The sequence below is a fragment of the Thermobia domestica genome, chromosome 1 (genome assembly GCF_964235325.1).
Source record: "Thermobia domestica chromosome 1, izTheDome1.hap1.1, whole genome shotgun sequence".
NCBI lineage: Eukaryota > Metazoa > Arthropoda > Insecta > Zygentoma > Lepismatidae > Thermobia > Thermobia domestica.
In genome coordinates, this window is record NC_137454.1 from 358989487 (window position 1) to 359013358 (window position 23872).

Below are 23872 nucleotides of genomic sequence, written 5' to 3' on the forward strand. Positions count from 1 at the left end.
GCTCAGACCTCAAGAATGTGACTTTTCATTTTGTAAAGTTGTTTAATTCTTCCTTTACAATTCTGCACATGGAATGAATTTCCTATTTTTTTGACTCTAAAGCAAATTAGTCCACGTGAATGTGAAGTGAGCGCGTTCTCGCACTCAACTGAGCACGCACTCACTCGGGCTCGCGCTCATTTCTCTGGACTGGGCTCGCACTCACTCGCGCTCGCGCTCACCAGTCTCAACTGGACTCGCGATCACTAGCGCTCGCGATCACGTCTCCCAACTGGGCTCGCGCTCACTCACGCTCGCACTCACTAATCTTATCTGGGCTCGCACTCACTCGCGCTCGAGCTCATCTCTCTCGTCTGGGCTCGCACTCACTCGGGCTAGCGTTCATGTCTCTCGACTGGGCTCGCACTCACTCGCGCTCACGATCACTTCTCCCAACTGAGCTCGCACTCACTCGCGCTCGCGATCACTTCTCCCAACTGAGCTCGCGCTCACTGGGGCTCGCGATCACTAATCTCAAGTGGGCTCGGGCTCAATCGGGCTCGCGCTCAATTATTGAGCCCGAGTCCGGTTGAGCGTGACTGCCGAGCTCACGAGCGTCGGGCTCGCGAGTTTGGACACCTATGCAAAATAGTACTTTTTCAGGAATATACTTGTTTTGTTGCACACTTCTACTGCATGTTTACACACTGGAATACGTTGATGAATTTGTTCCATTCCGTTTTCGTTAGATACACCATGTTGCGAGGGACATGAAATGTAATCTTTTTACGTAACCGCACCATCTTCTCTTCAAGGACTGTACGTAGCACCACTTAATGATTTGAGCCTAATGATTTGACTATGGTCACATTTAGCTCATCACGAAAATAATCATTCATTTGGTCGATTCGTGAACATAATATTTGCCATTCTCCAAAGTTCAGTTGTACACCAATTGCTCTGCCTTGCCAAATCGAATCACAGGTTCAAATGTTCTAGCCCTCATACCAATCATCACATGTTTTGTTTGAAATATATTTATTGGATAATGGCTTGCGAAAAATAATTCTTTATCGTTAGAAGTACACATCTTTCCTCCTGAAACGCACTTGCTCAAATGATTTTATGGTGTATTTGCTAATTTCATAGAGTTATTGCTGACGTCATTGGAAATGAATATGCTGACGTTAGAATTCATGATTTCATCAGAGTTGCTGACGTCATGCTGACCAACCAAATTCATACAGCTGTGTCTGTCGTCAAAGGAATGTGCTGACGTTTGAATTCATGATTTCTTCACAATTGCTGATGAAACGGCTGTGTAAAAAATTCAAATTGATGATTTCGACCTAAGAATCATTTGTAAAATTAAAATACAGATCCAGTATTTAAGAAACGCAGCAGTTCTTCTTGTTTTGATGCGTCCATGGGTAAATACTTTCACTACGATTCTTAATCCAAACTTTGTAGGGATATTTTGGCTAGCTAAGATTCTATAATGTACATTCTGTTGTAAATCAGTAATCTTGGTAAATAATTTCATCACATCACGTGTGTTTTGAAACTGCAGACCAGTAGCCATGATGACGTTATTATGAATACTAACTCGAACGCATACTTATATATGATGCAAAACTGATGACGTTGCATTATCATGTTCTGACGTGAATTATTGCACCATGATAAACAATGAAGCCAGAAGTTTTTGTTCTAAACAGTTCCGGTTCTTTACTAATGAGTGCAAAAGACTTTTAAAAAAATATCAAACCAAAAGTTTGAAACAAAAATTTCAAAACAAAAATTTTCAACGAAAAAATTTCAAACAAAATTTTGAACGAAAAATTTCAAAGAAAAAGTCTTCAAACAAAAATTTCAAACGAAAAAAACTCAAAATTTTGAAACACAAATTTCAAAACAAAAAAATTCAAACAAAAAATTTCAAACAAAACTTTTGAAAAAAATTTTAAACAAAACTTTCGAAAAAAATTTCAAACGAAAAAAATTTCAAACAAAAAATTTACAAACAAAAAATTCAAACAAAAATTTCAAACGAAAACATTTCAAACGAAAGTTTGAAACAAAACATTTTCAAACAAAAATTTCAAAAAGATTTTAAATGTTAAAAACATAACTGAATGCATCAAAGATTTGAAACTCGTCAGCCAATCAGATTACACGAAAAACAGTGATCAGCCAATCAGATTGCACGAAAGATAGTGATCAACCAATCAAATTGCATCAACAATAACTTTGCCAGTGTTGTAGTATGTATTACCTTAAGACTATGAATCATAAGATTCAATAAAGTTAGCTATCAGAATTCTAAAGCTCAACGTGAAATCAATCACCACAAATGATCTTAGACTATGAACTGAGACTAAAGTTCAAAGTATTGTTTGAAATTTCGCGCCTTGTGTTAAAGCTCTGTTTATCACAATTCTCAAATTTAAAGAATACTTCTCTCGATATACCTAAGTCTTAGAATTAATCATATCATTATATGTTCAATAAGGTCAATAATGTCCGTCATTTGTTTACCTGAGTAGAACCAACTGTTTAAGTGTGTACTCAAACTTAAGAAGTACCACAACAAAGGAAATGAGTCTCTGTACACTCCCTCATCAAGGTCAATCACGTGGTACATCGTATTGCTTACGTTTATATTTGGTCCATAGGCTGGAATAATCAAAACCAATGACGTAATTTCATTTGACAATTCTCAAATTATCCTACAAAATTTCAATGTACCAATGTCCTGGACTCATAATCCCATCATAGCTCAATAACTGTCACGTGATCATACTCATATTTGGGAATGATTTACCCAATGAATGAGATACTATCCAATTTTAAGAACAATTACCAACGACAATAATAAATGTACCCCTCCCAAAATTTAAGATTGGTACACAAATACACCTGTGTCTTATGAAAAAAGTAATAAATCCTGTAGTTATTCAATAATAAAGCCGATCAATAATCTTTAAATTTTGAATGTTTGGCCATAAGAGGAACACCAACATCTACAATGGGTCCTAGAAAACGTTTACCGAATTATGTTATCTAATAATTCCCAAATTTAAAAGGGAACATAAACATATAAAGGTAATAAACCATATAACGTGCTAAATACTTATCAAAGGGGTCAATAACCTCCGAAATTTGATTTTTGGTAGGTCTTTACCCATGAAAGGGAACGATGTTGACCATCCAAATTTATAGTGATACATATTGAAGACCTGTACTATGATACCAAATGCTTATATTAAACTATTTCTAAAAGTGAGTGGATGAGCCAGGATACCCCTCCCAAATTTTCAAAGGGTGCATCAATGTACCCATTTCTTATGATAGGAAATGAACACATATATATGACCATATAACCATATATGGTAATAAGACCACATCAAAGGGGAGAAATTGGGCCAGAAACCAAACACGTGGTACAACATATTGATTACGTTTATATTTTTTGGCAATTTTGTACCCCTGGAAGGGAACGAGGTTGACCACCCAAATTTATCATAATACATGTTAGGGTCCAGCACTATAATACCCAATGTTTAAATTGGTCAATTTCCAAAATGAAAGGGGTGGGCTAAGGTACCCCTCCTAAATTTTAAAGGGATGCACCAATATACCCATATCTTATGAAAGGGAATGGAGCCCTGTATACGCGCATATAACCATATAAGGTAATAGGGCCTCATTCAAGGGGATAACTTAGGTCGAAACCAAACACGTGGTACAACGTATTGCTTACGTTTATATTTTGGCAATTGTGTACCTCTAGAAGGGAACAAGGTGGACCACCCAAATTTATCATGATACATATTAGAGTCCTGTTCTATAATACCCAATGTTTAAATTAGTCAATTTCCAAAATTTAGGTCGTGGGCCAAGGTACCCCTCCCAAATTTTTCAAGGGGTGCATCAATATACCCATGTGTTATGAAAGCTAATTTACCCCTGTATACGCCTATATAACCATATAGGGTAATATCACCTCATCACAGGGGATATGTTAGGTCAAAAACCTCCGAAATTTCAATTTTTGGCAATTTTTTACCCATGAAAGGGAACGACAAACACCCCTAATATTGATAGAGGTACATACTAGGCATTGATAGAGGTACATTGATAGAGGTACAGTATTGATAGAGGTCCTATTCTACCATACCAAATTTTTAGATTTGGCAATTTCCAAAATTTAAGGGTGGTGGCCCTATGTACCCCTGCCAAAATTTAGGGGGTGGGCCATATTACCCCTCCCAAAATTTAGATTGGGTGGTCCTAAGTACCCCTAGGTCATTGACCCCGGCCAGGGATCATGGGTCCTGAGGCAGGAACCCAGGGGCCAAAAAGTGTCCTCAGGTGGGGCCAATACTACTACAGAGCAGAACGAGTGTGACATAGGTGACAGCGTTTACGTAGCCAACCACTTTTCCCTCCATTTTTTAAAAGATTATTCCCTATTTTTGATCTTTTATATAACACCTCAGGTATACTCGTATTACTCGTTCACTCTCTTACGAGCAACATGACACTCTTATTTAACATAGTCGAGCAGAAATGTAAAAAATTACAGCCGCGATTTCTCATTGGTTCGCTCCTCTTTGGCGTGTGGTTGATAAGCCGTCTCCTTGGGCCGCGATAGCTCAGTGGTAGAGCGTTCACCTCTGGTGCATGGGGTTCCGGGTTCAAACCCTGTTCCCTCCAAGTGAACATTATGGTGGACAAACACCGTGGACGTGGGTTTCCTCGCGGTTCTCTCGTTTTCTCCCACCTATAAATTCTCAATTTATTGGCAAGATCTCACTTTAAAATTGCCCTGAATTGTTCCTATTGATAGGGAATCGATTTCTGCCAAAGTGTCATGGCTCAATTAAACTACTCCTTGTTATTAAAAGCTTTATCCTCTACGGTAATACTACTAATACATGTAAAACACTAACCGTTAAAATAATTCATACTTTCACCAAAGTAGCAAAACTGATAGTGTCTGGAGAATAAACAACTGTGAGCTCATTATCCTTTAAGAAACGAAATCCTTCTTACTTTAGGTAATCTATATTGTACTATAAATTTAGAAACATAGTCTTGTAACATTTATATAAAAAACACACTTGCTTCCCAGCTGATCTTTTTAGCTAGCAATGCACCTACGTATTTAAAAGATTTAACATCTCTAACAGTAAAATCACACATAAAATAAGAATATTCAGTATCGAGTTCGATCCAAAAGTTAGACAAGAAAATCCTTTAATTCCTCTTCTTTCTCTTCTCTTCCTTTAAAAATGACTAATAATTCTAGATATCTACAATTTCTTTCTTTTATGGCTTATTTATTTAAATTTTAATATTCTCCATTCATCTATTGTATTTTAAGATACTCTAATTCTGTAGTTCTATTCTTAAAAGACTGTAAATAAACGTAATTAGGTTAAGGTATTTCTCGAAAAGTAAATGGATGCAAACGTTGGATAACATTATGCCTTCCTCAGAGAATATCTACACGTAGCTACCTAACCAAGAGTTGCTAGAAATATTAGAAAAAAGAGCTTGTCTTAGTAAAATATGTATTTTCCTCCTTTATATAACACTTCTGCAGTACAGAAATTCGTTTCTCCTTATAGTATTTTTAAAAAGATAGTAATAAAGCAATGCATTTAAGCTTCTAAGACACTTTTTTTCTTTTCGTTTTCGACGTTTTCTGCGAATATTTTTATCATTTTCCTTTCTTTTAGTCATAAAGAGCATACTTTAAGTGATCAAACATGCACAATCAGTGCTTTATTCTTTCATGTAGATTTTGGGGTTCCGGGACCAAGAAGTCCTGTCAGGCAAAAATTGACTTAATTTAATAGTAGTATGTCTTATATAGGTAAAACTACTGATACCATTGTAAGAATCCAAATTTTTGGTTATTTATACCATCAGAGTTTATTCTTCACTCCTGATTTATAATTTGTGATTATTCTACTTTTTATTGTTATTTGAATAAGCATAAAATAACGGTTGAAAACTGATAGTGTTTCAATTTCAAGGCAAGATACAGTGCTACCCAATCATATGAAATTATAAGAAAATTATTTGTTGATACTTCATATTCCTATACTCAAATTACTGATTATTTGTATCTTTTAACCATATCTGAATACTGAAAATGAATATTTAGTATGTTGGAACCTAATTTGGGAAATCAATCTACGCTCGTTTAGTCACTTATGGCAGAATTCAAATAAAGAGCTTTTCATTCCATTTATACATAGAAAAACCTTGCACAATGTATATTTCTAATATGTTCTGGATTCAATCTGCTTCAAAATACACTACTTTTCTACTCTTTTTTCTACGGATTGCGGCCAAGGTACCAATCAGTTTTGGATTCTGATATCGTTGCTTACAGAAAGTGATGCTTTTATTCTCTTGGTCAGTTATTCACTTGTTGATGGAGACGCCTGGAAGTGTGAAGAGCTTGAACAGATGTCCGCCAATGTTTGAGACCTCTACATTGTTTACATAAAGTTCGTGTAAGTATAGAGAACAAAAGGCTCTAGATTATTATACTAGAGGGCTATGTCACCTAAGCCCCAATCTACGCGTATGTTCTAAATGAAGAATGTAAATTAGATAAGAGCTCGGTACAGTTTCCGTACATAGATTTCACTGCTAGCAACCTATATCTAAAATATCAAACAATGCCTACGCTCGAAGGAAAATACTAACATCAAGATTCACTGCGTATAACCTGATGGGACTTTGTGGTTCAGATGCAATTTTACACTGTAACACATACAATAATACTTCATTTTTAGTATAAATTATGAACTTCATTTGCGCCTTAGTATACACATCTTAATGAAAGCAAAAAAACCTGGATTAAGGACAGTGTTCAAAAACTCTTTTCCCGGGGCTCAATTGTCTTTTCGTTATGATTGTGTAGGAAAGATTAATGCCATTTTTCTAATATACCACTTAAATGCCCGTTCCTGCCAGGGAAAGATTAGATTTATGGAATATATTTGAGAGGTATATATGAGTACTCTTCTTACCCTTTGAGTATGGCTATGAATCAAAATGAAATACCAGATACCAAAGTCAACTCAATTCATAAATGTATAAAACTAAAAAAAGTTACTATGTTTATGATTTAATAATTTTTCAACGAGTCAAAGAATATCGATTAAAATGTTCAACATAGCTGAAATTCAAACCTGGAATGTTTTTTATCATTTGACGTTGATGATTCAACTTACGGAATGTCCAAAATGAAACTTACTCTACTCTTTTGAAGAACGGGTGATGTGCTAGTTAATTACAAATATTGGAAATATTTTCTCATTTTGGGTTTTTATAAATAGAAAATGGGGATTTAAAATATGTAAAATTTGATCTTTTTCCTGTTTTCAAAATCAAAATTTTCCAGGGTGCTGGGACTAATGTCAACTTACCCATGTACTGAGATTGATCGTGAAGAATATCCAATATATATATTGACATATATTTTGATACTGTTAGCGACTTAAAATCGTAGATTGCCAAGACTTCTGATTGGCCTGGAAGGATAAAAGTTGAAATAATGTTTTTTTTCCACTTCAATTTTCATTGATTGCGAAAGATCGATTATCGATGTCTCTTAGCGTTTCTCCCATGTAGAGAACAGTATATAAATCAGAAGTACTATTAAATTTTTACCACTTCCTGTTTTAGTAGACTAATGCAGAGTGTGATAGAGTTTTTACTTCAGATGTTAAATCTATTTCAAGAAACGCTTGCCCCTTCTAGTACTGGTTGTGTTCTGTGGAGATCAAGGATAAACTGAAAAAGCTTTATTTCTATCAAATTCGGTTTGAATAGGGTTTGATGGAAGAAGTGGAACCTGTCCTTAAAACACTGAGTCAGTTCCAATAAAATATCGCTTCTTGATATCAATATTTTACCACAGACGAACGGAGACTTTCGATATTTAAGCAAAGCATAGCTTGGAAAACTAAAAATCCTGCTGGATCCAAGTGATACAAATATCTATGTTCATTCGAGATGGTTTGGCCATTTTTTCTGTTAGTCAAATATATATATATATATATATATATATATATATATATATATATATATATATATATATATATATATATATATATATATATCTTTAGAATTCATGGTTATTTTTTGAGAAAAACATTCTGGTTATATAATAATGTATTTCATTTTTCTAGGCTTAATGTTATAGGATTGAACTCTGAGCCTAATTGTGAACATGCTAATGATGGAGAGAAAAATGGAGAAAACGGCTGAACCTAGTAAGACCTACGTATACGGTTGTTGTCCACGTCGAAACCCATTATGGAAGTCTTTTACGATGGATATATTATTTTACATATTTTTATTCACTTATTTTAATACAGAGTTTATAGTATATCAAGGTTCGTCTTCCTAAGGTGAAGAGATTCTGAGACCGTAATTTGTGTCATAAGAACTTTCTCTCCCACTTTAGGTTGTGAATTTAAATAAAAGTAACCTCATAAATATACGGTATTTTGCTATTTATATTAAAAATAATTGAAATATCTTATAAGTTTCTCCGGTATATTATGTTACATAGTTTATGCTAGTGGTTTAGTATTGCCACGCTTAATTGGATGCATGGAAAGCATGCCCGCGACCGTTCGGTCTATTTGATGGACGGGTTCCGCGGGCGGCCAGACCGTAGTTCTTAGTGCCTACTAGTTAACATACTGCTTGTGGCAGACTGTTAGCGAGCCAGTCCTACAGTCTTCTACAGGCATGGCGCCCGAGCGCTATAAGACAAGCTCACCCCGCTCGTGTTCAAATTCCTGGAATTGGATCCCACAAGCTACCGAATTCCACGTTATGACCACAGGCCGTAGAGTCCAATCCAAATCCGGGGAACCAGGCGATGCCCGAGGGTGCTTGTTTAATCCCGGCCCTGCCTACCTCTTTTGTTCAACTGGCAACCTCCTTGTCGTGTAGAGAAACCACGCACACGTCGAGATACTACCATATCTCATCCCGGACCCAATGGTTCGTGTTAAGTCACCATGTGAGTTTGGTGCCGGCCCATATCCTATAGAGCTTCCTCCCTTTGGAGGGATCAGAACCGTTACACAATATTCCTGGATTGATCCATCCCCCACCTCCATTTGGTCTTCCAGCAGGCAGGAATCCCACACTACCCCACAGGTAGTGTCGTCCAAACAATGCAGGACTTCCTCTAATTACGGTAGTGGTACACCGTACATTACCAGAGCCAAAGAATGATGTAGAGAGTTTGCTAAAGGCTGACATTGTCATTTGGGAGTCATGTCACACCTGGTAGGCCAGCCTAAATAATACGGAACTACCTATCTTTAACGTGTTTAAATGCCACGTACACGTTGTAGCTGAGCTACATGTTCGAATCCCAATGGCACGTGTAAACCTCCATTAGAAGGGACACCCACACTCTTCCTTCGATAGGGTCGCGCGAATATATAGAGCTACCTCTTCATAAGTAGAGAGGTTAACCGTACATTACCGGACCCAATGGCTGATGCAGACTGTCTACCTTTAAAAGCAATGGTCATTTGGGAGCGGCCGCTGCCCTGGTAGAGTCATGGCTCCTGCACCCACCCCACACTACTGGGATGAAGGAATAACCCACTGCCTCAGCGCTCCTGAGGTACAAGTAAGCGTTAGGATACTACGTAGTCCATCCCGGACCCAAGAGAACGCATTACACACTCTTTGAGGGTAGTATCTACATCATCCTCCCCGTAATATTTTGTTACAATGTTAAATGCATTTTCATAATATAGATGTAGATATACACTGTTGATGGTTTTCTTTACATTGAAATTTTATTCGAACTTGTTTCGCAGATTATATTTGACTGCTTAATAAACTGATAGAACAAATACCATGATTATTGAATAGGGAATTCTAGCGACGTATCAGCAAAATTACACACCTTGGTGAAAAATTCACAATTTGAACGACAATAATGTTAATTACATTTTTCCAACATATAATGTTTCCGAATAAGACTAACTGTTGTGAACAATTTGTAATATTACATATTGTATATTATTACCACTATCCATGTCGGCCTATGCACCCCAACAAGCAACATAAAATGTGTTCATATTAATATTCTTTTACAACTTTTTTAATCAGACTACCAACATGCCACAGACTACCAACATCAGACTACTACAGACTACCATCAGACTACCGACAGACAACAGAAATTTTTTTACAGAGTATGATTCATTTATGGTAATCCTCTGTAAACAGTTTCGAATGTTGTCAATTTGATTTTCAATATTTTATGTCCCACGTGGGGGAAGCCGGGACCGACATGGTTCAGACTATTACTGAAACGCAAAAGAGAGAATTTCTATAACTCGGTTACTAGCTGAATTGAGTGCGTATGTTCATTCCCCTCCCCCCAAAAAAAACTCATGAAATAATATCCAATGTTAACTAAGCGTGTCAATTGCTTCTGAATCACACTTGTTTCTTGGAATTGAAATAATGAAAATCGCACCAACTAGGATAGGTGACTGCAAATGATTATAAGCATAAAACCTCAAAAACTTGAGGACAACTTGAGACGATGGATCATTCGAAATTATTAATAAAGTTGAAGGTTGAATATTATATTTCCATTTATCTGTAACAATTCACTTAGAATAAATAATTTCTAACTGCTATCTAACTGGATATCACCACGCAATTCTATGTTCTAACTCCAGTTACTTATTCTATCAGCTATGAAACATGGTGACTGTATTATATATAATAAGCATTTTTATTGATTTTCTAAAAACAATTACTATTCACCAAAATGCCATTTTACACTGAAACATTGACGATACAAGAAATTTTGCAAAAGTTTATGTAATAAGGTCTCCCTCACATTTCACTACAGGACTATGAAATAAAGTACTCTTCAACTACCTCCATAAAAATTGTTGCGTGAGTACCTTAGGATTGTAAACATGTCTTTTGGGATAAAACACATGTTAGTTGCTATGTGAAGTCTTGACCCGACTACAGTAGGTCGCATAGTTTTGGAGCTATGGATACTTTAAAATTCATTTTTCATGTTTTCGGCTGCCTATAACACGTAAACGATGGGGTTCTCGGCTTATGTTTATAGGAACTTTTTTCTTCGTTTTACTCTCAGGTATCACTCTACTGCTTTTGTACAACGAATTTAGCGCCATACTATATATATATGAATGAATAGCACGGACAAAAGGACGACGACACATATCCCCGAATCAAAAGAGCCCCTCGTCAAAAGGGCCCGCTAAATACAATTCCACGGGCCTCTGCGACAAAAAGTACTGAGTCAAAAAGGATCGGCGTCAAAAGAGGAAGGGAGAAAAGAGCCATATATCAAAAAGTCCCAGCGTCAAAAGAGCCAGGTAAATACAATCCCACGGCTAAAAAACCTGATAGAAGGAGTGGAAATCAGGAGAAAGAATGAGTTGTGACAAACGATGTAACTAATTTTGCTGCGCCATGAGTCATCGATTTACTCATACCTGAACCCTGCCTTCACCCAGCATTTCAGCCGGTGAATATATATATATATATATACGAATATATATATATGAATATATGAATATATATAGTTCTACTTTAGCATGGCACGGACAAATGTGCGAAGACCGAAATGACCGAATGAAACGGGATCCGGGATTATAGGAGCACACGACAAATGTGCCCGTGTCAAAAACTTCACGGCGTCTAATGGGCTCGTGTCAAAATGACTCCGCCACTAAAGGCCTGAGTCAAAAGGTTCCAATCCAAAACGATCGGCCCCGCGTCAAAGAAACCGGTAACAAGGAGTCGGCGACAAAAAAGCCCGCGTCAAAAGAGCGCTGTCTCAAAAGAGACTTGGCCAAAAGGGCCGGAGCCAAAACGGCACCGCGTCAATAGGGTTCGAATCGAAATTGCCCCGCGTAAAATAGACTTAATTGGAAACACGAATAAAACGCCTGAGATCAAAGCAAGAGTGGAAATCAGGCATGCATGTGGTGTTATTATTCCTTTCGTAGGGTGAAGTGTTTGTGCAAAACAAAGAAAAATATCTGTAGTTATTAGTAACAAACACGAAATTTGAATAGTGATATCATTTTTGTTTGTTCGTTGATTTTTCTGCAACAATCGCTATTCCTTAAGTCATTCTGCATGAAATTTTCTTTGCACTCTCGTCCTTCTGGATTTGTATTCTTGTGACAACCCCGTAAAACATTATTTATTATTGACTTTCTTCTTAGTTCTAAACTTCCATTTCTACCCCTGGAGCAAAGTATAGTATAAAAATATTCTGTGGAAAAGATTAGTTTAATTTTGCTGTGAGAAGACACTAGTGGAGCTATATACAGTGTTAATTAAAAGGATTGGTCCAGAACAATAATAACGACATGTGTGGACGAAGGCAAAATAAATGTTATATTTAGCATGATTGCATTCATTTAGAGGGGGTTCACTTTTGAATCCATATTGAATTCTGCCATATGGATATCACACAATATTTTTAATAATTCATTATTTTAGACTTATTTTATTAATTCATTATGTTCATTATTTTAGACTTTAACTTAGACGTGAATATTCCCACAAATGAGAATTTGAACTCCATTTTGAAACATCACCTTTTTAAGACAGAATATTCTCTGCTTTATGAGGGTGTGCTTTGTTTAGAAGTAAATTATAGACATTCAGTGAAGCAGCTAGAGCATCATCTCTATTTATCGTAGGATCATGGTTAATACCTCATTTTTTTTCACAATTGAGCAGCCTTTCACATGGGACCATTTATATTTCCTTATTTTGTTCCTGATGTGAGAAATTTGGATAGAAATTATAATTTTTGCTGATTTTTTCAAACTTAGGCCCTCTGAATACCAGCGTAAACGCAGACACCTGGAAGTCAACTGAAAAGTACTAAATGTGTGTACACAACTTCAAATTCCTATCTCGAATATTAAGAGCAGGAAAAATACTTAATTTATCAATAATCCCCACAATGCTCCACACTACCCACAAGTAAAAGAATTCCTGAGGTATCCCTGTTCTAGGATCATTGTTCCCTGATCATTCTCCTTTGAATATTACTACCTTTCAAACGGTATCATTCAGATGTCTCGATCATGTATCTAAGGCGGGAAAATCACGAAGAATGGGTTTTTCTTTAAGACATCCTTTTAAATTTTTAGCCCAGCTTAAGCGCTGTTTTAACGCAGAGATCTGAAAAATCTCATAAATACTACTCGGTGGAATGAATACTTGTCAAAATGTCAATCCTCTAGGTAGAAAAGTAAGCCCTACAAGAAATAGTATACCCACAATACCCCAGTTTTGCGCATAAAACAGAACCTTGGGTAGATTTTTTGATAATCCCTATTTGTCTTAGGATTGGATATCGTACACCCTTCTGTTCCGAATAAAACTGCCTTTCAAAAATTTCATTCACATGTCTTCATCGTGTATCCAAGGTGTGAAAATCGCGGAAGAAAGGAATTTCTTGGATATTTTTTACTTTGTGGCCCTATCAACCTCCTTCTGATAACGCAGAGATCAGAAAAAATGATAAATACTGCTTGGTGGACTGAATGTTTGTGCAAAATTTCAATCTTCTAGGTGCAAAAGTAAGGCCCGCCAGAAATAATTATAGGCCTTCAACAAAATAATTTTAAGTTTGTGACAAATATTGGAAATGAAATGAAATCTTTGAACTTAAATCCCACGCTTATGCAGGTTATGCTAAAGGAAACCGTGATGATGAATAATGAATGAAATGATGGAATGAAGAAAGTAAGAGTAAAAAGAAGAACCCCGAGAAATCCCACGAAAGCGGTCTTTTTCCACCACAAAGTTCACTTGCCGGGGCCTGGGATCGAACCCGGGACCACAAGCACCAGAGGTGAACGCTCTACCATTGAGCCACCGTGGCCCCCTGAATGTTATGACGTCATCACCTCTTATGTCTCGACGCAGAAAGGCGTGAAACCATAGGTATACTAAAATGCCTCTAGGCTTGAAAAATCAGAAAACCCAAAGCAAAAAGCTTTATTGCTAACTTTTTTATCGAATATTGAAAACACTTAGTACGTAAAAATAGGTACTAAAACTCCCAAGGGTTAAAAATCTTGAAAATCTATCACGTTTTGAAACCCTCATATCGAATTATGAGTGCCTTTCTATTGCTGTTCTCAGCAAACAAAATTCAATCCTAATGTGTATAAACCCATGTGACCAACATGTGTAAACTTCTGTGATTACTTTTACTGATCGCACAAAGATATTGGGCGTCACTTGGCAACATCGCATAGCAGACACGTTGACTACAGCTCCCGTGGACGAAAATGTGCTGTGGTTGTTCTTATTTATCAAATTGAAGCCCGGCAAGTAAGTGTTGCGGGTCTAGTATACTTTTGAAATCTTTTTATATACAGTCGTCTTTGGTTCCTTACAAAACTATTTTCCTTGCCAAAGAAATATGTCAGTATGATACGGAAACACACAGTGCGACTGTTGTGGCGTACTCACGCGACAAATGTACTTATCAAAATATGACGATGGAATTAATCTTGAAAACATTCAACTTAAGAGCGGCTCGCTGTTCTTACATAGCATGTGCCAAACACTTCTCATACTCGGAGTCCCTTTCCAGCACATTAGAGGGTGCAATGGAGAAAACAAGAGAAGAAAAGAAAAAGAAACAATGGAAAGAAGAATAGGAAAACTGTTCAATATGCAAAGAGCGTTTGAACACAATTCATAATTTAAGCCATGACTATTATCAGTTAATTGGCAACAACCGATATCGCGGAGAGATCTAGGAATTTTTGAGGGGGGAACAGATCTGAAAAAATAAACTTGAGACATTTTTCGATATGTGCTTCGATAACCAAAAATGTGAACTGGAGTGCTTTATAATACTATTTATATTCCTTCTAGAGACAGCATTGAGGAAAGCCATATAGTTCAACACGAAAAAATCCAAGATTACCATAAACACTTGTTTACCATCTTTTTATTATGGCTTGATTATATTTTTATTATTATCGTTATTTTTTAGATTATGTACAGTAAAATATGTTAATTTAATTTGTTTTTAACATAATTCATATTAACTCTTCACTAATATCGTTATTTTTATACTGCGTAAGTACTATCGTGAAGCCATATTTAATCCCACTGTTTGTTATGAAATTAAAATATGTTAAAACGTATTACCATTGGCAGTTGATTATAAAAAGTTTGTTAGTGCTTTACTTTAATGGATTTAACTAGTTTTGGGGACAAGAAATATTTTCAAAATATTTTTTGAATAATTGTATTTTGGTAACAGATTATTACAAAGTGAAGCAACATACTTAAATGAAATATTTTTATTTGTTATCCGAAAATAAAATAAAGTATGAAAATAAGCTTATATTCATATAAGGAAAGCACTCAATTATTAGTGCTGAAGAAATGTAACTTGCCATTCAAAAACTGACAATTCATGCTTTTGTGTTTCATCAGTTGCTTGGGTATAGGACCGTATCCACAGCGGAACTAGGGGTCTGCCCCACCTAAAGTTTTACTGTCCAACCTAAAATATTCACGATAGGCTTGCAAATCAGCTACTATTATATAGTGATGAACTATAATATTGTTGAATCGGCTCCCTAATTTCTACCACCCCACTCATATTATTGTGCTGACTACGGGCCTGCTTGTTACCTATCAATACACACACTGTTTAGTCTTAAGGGGCGGTCTACATATTATGTAACGGTATTTTTAACCAATGTTTCCCCTTCCCCCCCCCTTTGTCACACTTCGCAACGCAAGGTTGAATCCCTCTCCCGTTCAATACGTAACAATTTCTGATTTTTGTTTTTTTCACAAATTGTGCTATTTTGGTCGCTATTATAATAAAAACTGCTTTAGTGCCAGAACGTTTATTACAAAATGGTTTTATTCTTAATATTTTTAGTGTTTTTAGCCAATAAATCAAAGAACCGATACCTATTTGAAAATATTAGGATGGTAATTATATTTTAACTCCGTAAGATTGCTTAATTAACATTGCTTAATTCTTCATAACTGCATACTGTTCTTTTCCCAGGAGATGGCAACTATCCTTTTAGGTCAGATGATAAGGGGGAAGTACTGACAAGGAAGATGCAGGTGTAAGAGGATCATACTAACTACCATAGACATCTATTACAAGGATCCACGATACTTCATGCATTTGAAACTTGCCAGCGTCGACCATGCAAAGTTCTCTTCCTCGTCGACCACATATTCGAAGTGGCGGCGCATGTGAAGAAACAGGGATATTTCATTTGTGGACAAGCTTTCGAGCATCTTTTTTGGATTTCGGATTTCAGTTTACCTCTTTTCGTATTCTTCATTTCCTAAATCAGAAATATTGAAATTCAAAAAATAAAATTCAGTACGATATAATATCCGACGAATTAGGTTTTTGATATCCTATTTTGATCTACAAATCCTGGATCGTTCCATTGTGCAAAATATAATTTCACGAAGAAGAATTTGTTCTGTTTTCCATGCAAAACTCCTGAGAATAATAGAGTGAGTAATGATTCAAATTAAACGTTTCAGATAACATTCTCAGAAATAGGAATACGAGTTGGTACATGAGGACATTTTCAGGCGGAAGTTACGATCACTAACATCTAACTCCGGTGTTCCCTAAATCCAATGTGCGTTAGCCACAAAACGAAGATTTATTGTATTGTAATGTATTCAGTGTTCGATACCATTTATGCTATTCTTTAGTGCATCTTCGAATCTCTTCTGCATGATTCAATTCATATAAGCTACAGTTCGAAATTTTCCAAAACAATAGAAATATTTATTTATCTATACATATATATAAATGGAAGTGAATATGTTCTTAATAACTCTTAACCACCCAATCGATCTCGTTCAAATATTTAAAAATATATGAAGTTCTGTCCTGGGATGTTTTTTATCATTTCACTTTGAAGGTGTTACTTGGTGGAGGGGGTATATAAAAATGATCGAAAATGACCGATATTTTTATCGAATCCATACTTTTCGGAGTCCGTAAGTTAATGGTGAAAGTTGTGTTGCAGTTTATGTCCAAAATGAAACATATTCTCTCCGTATGAAAAACGAGTATTCTAGCTAATTTATAAAAAAGGACAGATTAAATATTATTTGTTTAAAAGATTGCATATAAATCTGAGAATGAAAATTAGAACTACAGCAGATGAGAGTATTACGTAACGAAAACTTAAAGCCCCTCCACTCCCTTGTCAAGCTTTGTAACGCAAGGCCGAATACCCTCCCCCTTTTGCCGCGTTACTAAATATGTGGACGAGCCCTAAATGTGTCTTAATCACATATCAGTTAGACACAGAACAAATATCGACATGTTAGTTGTTCTACTCACAGTGAGTACATGTATTGATTTTTTCTTCAATGGCCCATGTGCACTTTTCGGTTCCACACAGAACAAATCCAAGGACTTTTCTGTCAAGACAAATAGCATATCTCCTCCTTTTAGCAGGAGAATCTGTTTGCGGACGGTCCTCGTTGATATTCCACTAGTTACTAGTAACAGAAACTGACGAATTCTACGATAAAGTGTCAGGCATTTGCCCCTTAATTTAGCTAATTTAAAGGGGAGTCAAGGTCCTCATGAAGTCTCATCTCTGAAGCCGTCTTGGTTCTTTCAAGAAATGGAAGAAAACAAGGCTATTTAAGCATGCTACGTAAAATATTCTGTAGAAAAATGTAAGAGACCACACTCTGCACTACCTGCCTGTTCGGAGTTTTCCACATCTTCGTAACACTCACCAAGAAAACCAAAGAAAAATATATTGCAGAAAAAGTATAGCGCAAGTACTACCCTGGGGAACATTTCGACACCAAAGGTCCAAAAAAATCGAAAACAAGCGCATGGACATGAACACCTAGTTGCTACGAGATCTCTCCCAAAGACTAAATACGACCTCTTTTATGTTCTCTCATGAGATGTATGTATTATTACAAAAAAAAATTAAACAATCTCCTTGCAGGGGATCCAAACTGCCGTGCTTTCCGTTTCTAATCAAGCACCTTAGCCACTACACCAAGATCATGGTTTGGTGAACGTTTAGTTGTGGGAATATGTATTCTACTTGTGTTTTATGTTCCCACTGCAACAGTTTGTACTCTTTTTCTCCATTTAGCTGCTGTTTCTGGCTATCTCTTTCGGTGTCGTCTTTTATTTACACTATGCACTATTCGTATTCACAGCTTCTGCCCCTCAGCAATGTCTCATTCAGATTAGACTTTTCTTCTTGCTCTCAGTAAACATTTGATTGATTTAATTCTCATACTCTCCATAGATGGAGCGCAGGAACGCCAGACTCGACACACAGGTGTACATTTACTTTCCTGACGGACTATACATTGAAATGTTGGTCCACGGGGCTCATACCCGGAGTATTTCCGATACAGGAATTCTCTCCATCTGCTGATAGAGCCAACGCGGTACTTTCTTTTGATGATGCAATTAGCCAAAGGGTCATAAGCTAGTCAGTAGTCCCACAATGAACTTCTTAGCGACTAGCCAATTTAGTTAGTTCCCTGATCTCTTAATCATGTGCCTATAATTAGTTTACGCGTGGTATCAACTCCCTGAATGCTAAATTGCGAATGCCTATGTTTTCGTTCTGCTGGATACTACTGTCAACTTTTAAAGGATTCTCCAGGAACTTATGTCCTGCGTTTATTTCTTGCGTTATCCCAGAGTATTACCAAATGTGCGTCATGTGGTGGTGTGAGAAAAATGCTTATAGTGATCTTCAAAATTTTAAAGGGCTATTAGGATTTGATATGTGATGTGATGGAGTTTATTGAAGTAGTCAACTGTCCCCACCCATTTCGGTGTTTCATGTAGTGATTTCTTTCTCTACAGAAGAATGTTTATGCGTATAGTGCATCTAATAAATAAATATATTATTATTTTATTCACTGAGTCTACAGTTCAAGTGTGAACAGTATTTTTGTGTGTCGTGCTTTAAGCAATTATTTTAGTGTAATTGAAGATTCCGAAACGAAATATTGAAACCTGTTGGTGATTGATGCTCATATCAATTTCGAGACCTCAGAGCGATCCAGGAAAGGTTTTGTAATCGCCCTCTGGAAATGTTCTTAATTTTCTTAAGTAGGTAAGTTCAATTATTTGAAAATACACGCTGGTTGGACGGCAGGAAAAAATCGGGAAAGCGGTTACATTTGGAACTTGATTATATGGCATTTACATATACTGATGGCATATTATTGATAATGGAAAACTATATATATATATATATATATATATATATATATATTGCATTAACATATTTTGTTTCTAGAATAGTATTAAAATATGCAATATATTGTATTGCACCATATTAGAAACTGTAATTTTATGTTGGGTCGAGAATAGAGTTAATGACACTGTAAAGCACATAATACCAAAGAATGAAGATACTATCTAAATACGGCAACTAAAGATTTGAGTTGAGTTAATTTTGGGTTTTACGTCTTGTTCAGCAGCGAGGCTATATGAGACGTAGACCTACTGATTAACGTGGAATCCGAACCACATGAGCTCAAGCCGGGAATCGAACCCGGGCCTCCCACGCCATAGGCGCTTATGCTATCTGGTTAACCGTAAAGGAGCTCAACTAGAGAATTGGATGGATAATTTGTGGGAATCATGACGACAAAACTATATTCACATACCAATGACAGGCTAAGTTTCTACTAATGAGTCCATAAGAATAGAGACATCAAAAAGAAATTGCTACAAGTTTAATACGGTAATCAATTAGTCTATGAGGTCTCAGAAGTTCGACGTTTTAAATGCATTGGGCCACGGGATGTTAGATTTTCAGGAATGAGTCCATTAAAACTCTTCTTTGTCTTTTTATCATAAACACAAATTTGTTATAGGTTCTCTTACACCTGACCTAATTCTCCTCTACCAGGGCACCTCTACTAATCGAAAAACATTGAGTTTCGTACCGAAGAAAGTTAATCTCTTAACGTTTCTCCAAGTTTCCTCGAATTTAATGCATATTGACAATTGAGAAGATAATTGTCAGGAAAAATGATCGAACTCCCACTAGCTATAAGCCATTCAAATTAGAATGGAACATTGTAGTCTCTAATACCTGCGGAAGTATTCTCCACCTTTTAAGAAACCAACACAATCAACGCTAGAAATAGTTTTCGTAGGAAATGAGAGTTTCTTTTGTTTTTAAGTTATATCATGCATTGGGATTTTGTCTGAATATGAATACTTACATTCAATTTCAAAGTATTTACAAGCACAAACCAAAATGTTAGTGGTTATTTGTGTCTGGTACAGAACTTAAAGTAAGACATCGAATGAGAAACAGAAACAGTTATTCTCAGCAAATTTTCATTATAGAAGTACTGAAGTGTACGTTAAAATGTATATATTATCAATAATACATCAACAGTCGAAGTTTCATTCTGCGTATAAAGAAACTTCTTATTATTAAGCGATAACCGTAAAAGTGTATGGAATTGGAATTAATCTGCAAACGATTGGCCTTATTTCGATAATGTGATTGGCACTTAAATAGATTCCGTAAATTTTATTTCGCGTACGAAAGTTAAGCGGAGCACTTCCTGTATAAGCTTGGAAACAGTCCATACCAAGGTTTAGTTAAAATTATTTATGTAGGAGTAACACTAACTTAAACATTTAGCTTTCAGAAATTTGAACTATGTTCTTGATAGAATCGATTGTATTTTAGAACCATTTGAATATTTTAGACAAATGAAAGAGTAACAAAATTATCTTACAAAAACTGGTGTACCTGTTGAGGGATGATGATCAGATAACTCTATTACAATAGTTTCATACTATATGAAACTCGTAGCTCTATGTTGAACTTCAATCATCTGGTATGACCAACACAAGATTGCGTACACATATACGAGAGTTGGGCGGAATTTTTCGGAAGCCACGTAGTGGGAACAATGTAAATGTTAGATGTTGTAGTTATAAAAAACCATCTTTGTTACTCAAAATGCGAATTTGTATGTAAATTGTATTTCTTGCCTTTGAAGATACCAGATTGAAGTGAATAGGTGGTGATTAGAAATTAACCTGAGGAGAGAGCACTTGCATGACATATTATGATTTTCGCCAAGGATTAACATTGCAAAAATGTGTACATTGGATGAGTGATACTTTTAATGATGAAGCCAGATGCCACACAACAATTTACATTTCTTTCCAGTAATTAAGGTGTTTTAGGACCAGCCTGACTGATGAGTATCGTGCCCAAAACCATTGAAACTGTTTGGGAATTAATTAACACTGATTAACATGTGAGTAATCGCGAACTTCAGCGGACTTTAGGCCTTGCTTGATCATTTGATCATTGAGGTGGGAAAAAACTTTGTGCTCGATGGATCTCTCACACACACACACACACACACACACACACACACATATATATATATATATATATATATATATATATATATATATATATATGTAGTAGGGGTCCCTCTATGGCGAAATGAGTCAGCAAAATATTTATTTAGTGACGTCATAGGCCCAGGGTAAATAGCCTAGGGGTACATTGGACCACCCCCGCTAAATTTTGGCAGGGGTACCACGGTACACCCCCAAATTTTGGCAGGGGTACATAGGACCCCCCCTTAATTTTATAAATTGCGAAATCTAAAAATTTGGTGCGGTAGCCTAGGACCATAGTATGCTCTTCTATTGGGGATCTATTTCGTTCGCTTTCATGGATAAAAAATTGCCAAAAATTCAAGTTTCGTTTTCTTAAATCAAATTTATACCGTTTGATGTGGTGTTATACAGCGGTCCATTACCATTCAAGAGATATGGGCATATTGGTGCACCCCTTGAAAATATTGGGAGGGGTAGCCTGGACCACCCCTTTAATTTTGGCAATTGCCCAATTTAAGCATTGGGTATTATAGTGCTGGACCCTAATATGTATCATGATAAAATTGGGTGGTCCACTTCGTTCCCTTTTAGGGGTACAAAATTGCCAAAATATAAACGTAAACAATACGTTGTACCACGTGATTGGTTTTGACCTAATTTATCTCATTGGATGAGGTCCTATTACCTCATATGATTATATGTTTATGTATAGGGGTCCTTTACCTATCATAACACATGGGTACGTTGGTGCACCCCTTTAAATTTTTGGAAGGGTACCTAGGCTTATCCATTCAATTTTCGAAATGTTCCAATTTAACCATTTCGTGTTATAGTAGTCGAAATGTTCAATATGTATTATGATAAATTTGGATGATCCAGCTCGTTCCTTTTCATGGATACAAGTTGCCAGATTTTAGTATAACCACGAGTTTGGTTTTGACCAAAGTTATCCCCTTTGATGAGATCCTATGATTATATAAGGGTCAGTTATCTTACATAACACGCAGATATATAAGTACATCATTTATAAAATTTGGGAGGGGCCCACCCCTTAAATTTTGGAAATTGTTTAATATAAGCATTTGGTATTGTATTATAGGACATGAATATGTATCACTATAAATATGGGTGATCCATCACGTTTCCTTTTATGAGTAAAGAAGTACCAAAAATCAAATTTCGGAGGTAATTGGCCCCCTTTGATGTGGTTTTATTACCTTGTATGAATGTACGAGGGTAAGTCAACTGAAAACCATAAAAGTAGAAATAAAAATCCGCATATGGCGCCTGTAAGTTGGCATGCCTGTTTAGGATAGTATGCCCGATGTCTCCTAGGTGGCACCAGCCCGCAGATGCACAAACACCGGCGCAAGAACAGTTCCGAAATGGCATCCCCACTAGCCACATCCACCAGCGAGGAGCAGCGTTCTGTGATTCGGTTTTTGCGAAGTGAAGGTATGAAACCGATTGACATTTTTAGGTGAATGAAGGTTCAGTATGGAGATGCGTGTTTGTCACAGCCACAAATCTATGAATGGTGCCGGAAATTTGCAAATGGTTTTACGTCTGTGGCCGATGCTCCACGCCCCGGCCAGGCTCGGCGCGTAGTGACTCCAGAGACCATTACAGCCGTTGAAGCCATCGTTTTGGAAAACCGCCGTGTGGCAATAAACGAAATTGCAGCAGGTGTACACATGATTCATGGATCGGCACATCATATTGTGAATGTTGTTCTCCAGTTTCATAAGGTGTCTACAAGATGGGTGCCCAGACATCTGACGCCTGAACTGAAACAGCGACGTGTTGATGCGTGCGAAGACCTTTTGTGGCCTGCTGAACGTGACGGTAATGCCTTCCTTCACGAATCGTCACTGGTGAGGAAATATGGGTGCATTCCTCCCACATTATCCTTACTCGCCAGATTTCGCACCGAGCGATTTCCATCTGTTTCGTCCGCTCAAACAAGCAATGGGCGGCAGGAAGTTCCACGTTGAAGATGAAGAGATATACAACGCGCTGCACGAGTGGTTGCGCTGTCGCGCAAAAGACTTTTTTTCTGCAGGTTTTCGGGCTCTTCCGAAGTGCTGGCGGACTTGCATTGAACGAGGAGTGGACTATGTTGAAAAGTGATTTACTTCTGTACCCTGTGTGACCAATAAATAATATTTAAAAAATAACTATGGTTTTCATTTGACTCCTCCTCGTATGAATGTGTTCGGAGGTCTATTTTCTTTTATAAGTCATGAGAACACTGATGCTTCCATTTTAAAATTTTGCCGAGGTACATTGGCTCACCCTTAAAGTTAAGAAAATTGACCAATTTAGTATAATAATATAGGTTCATATAATTTTATTTTCCTTTCATGGGTAAAAAATTGTGAAAAATGTAAATGAACC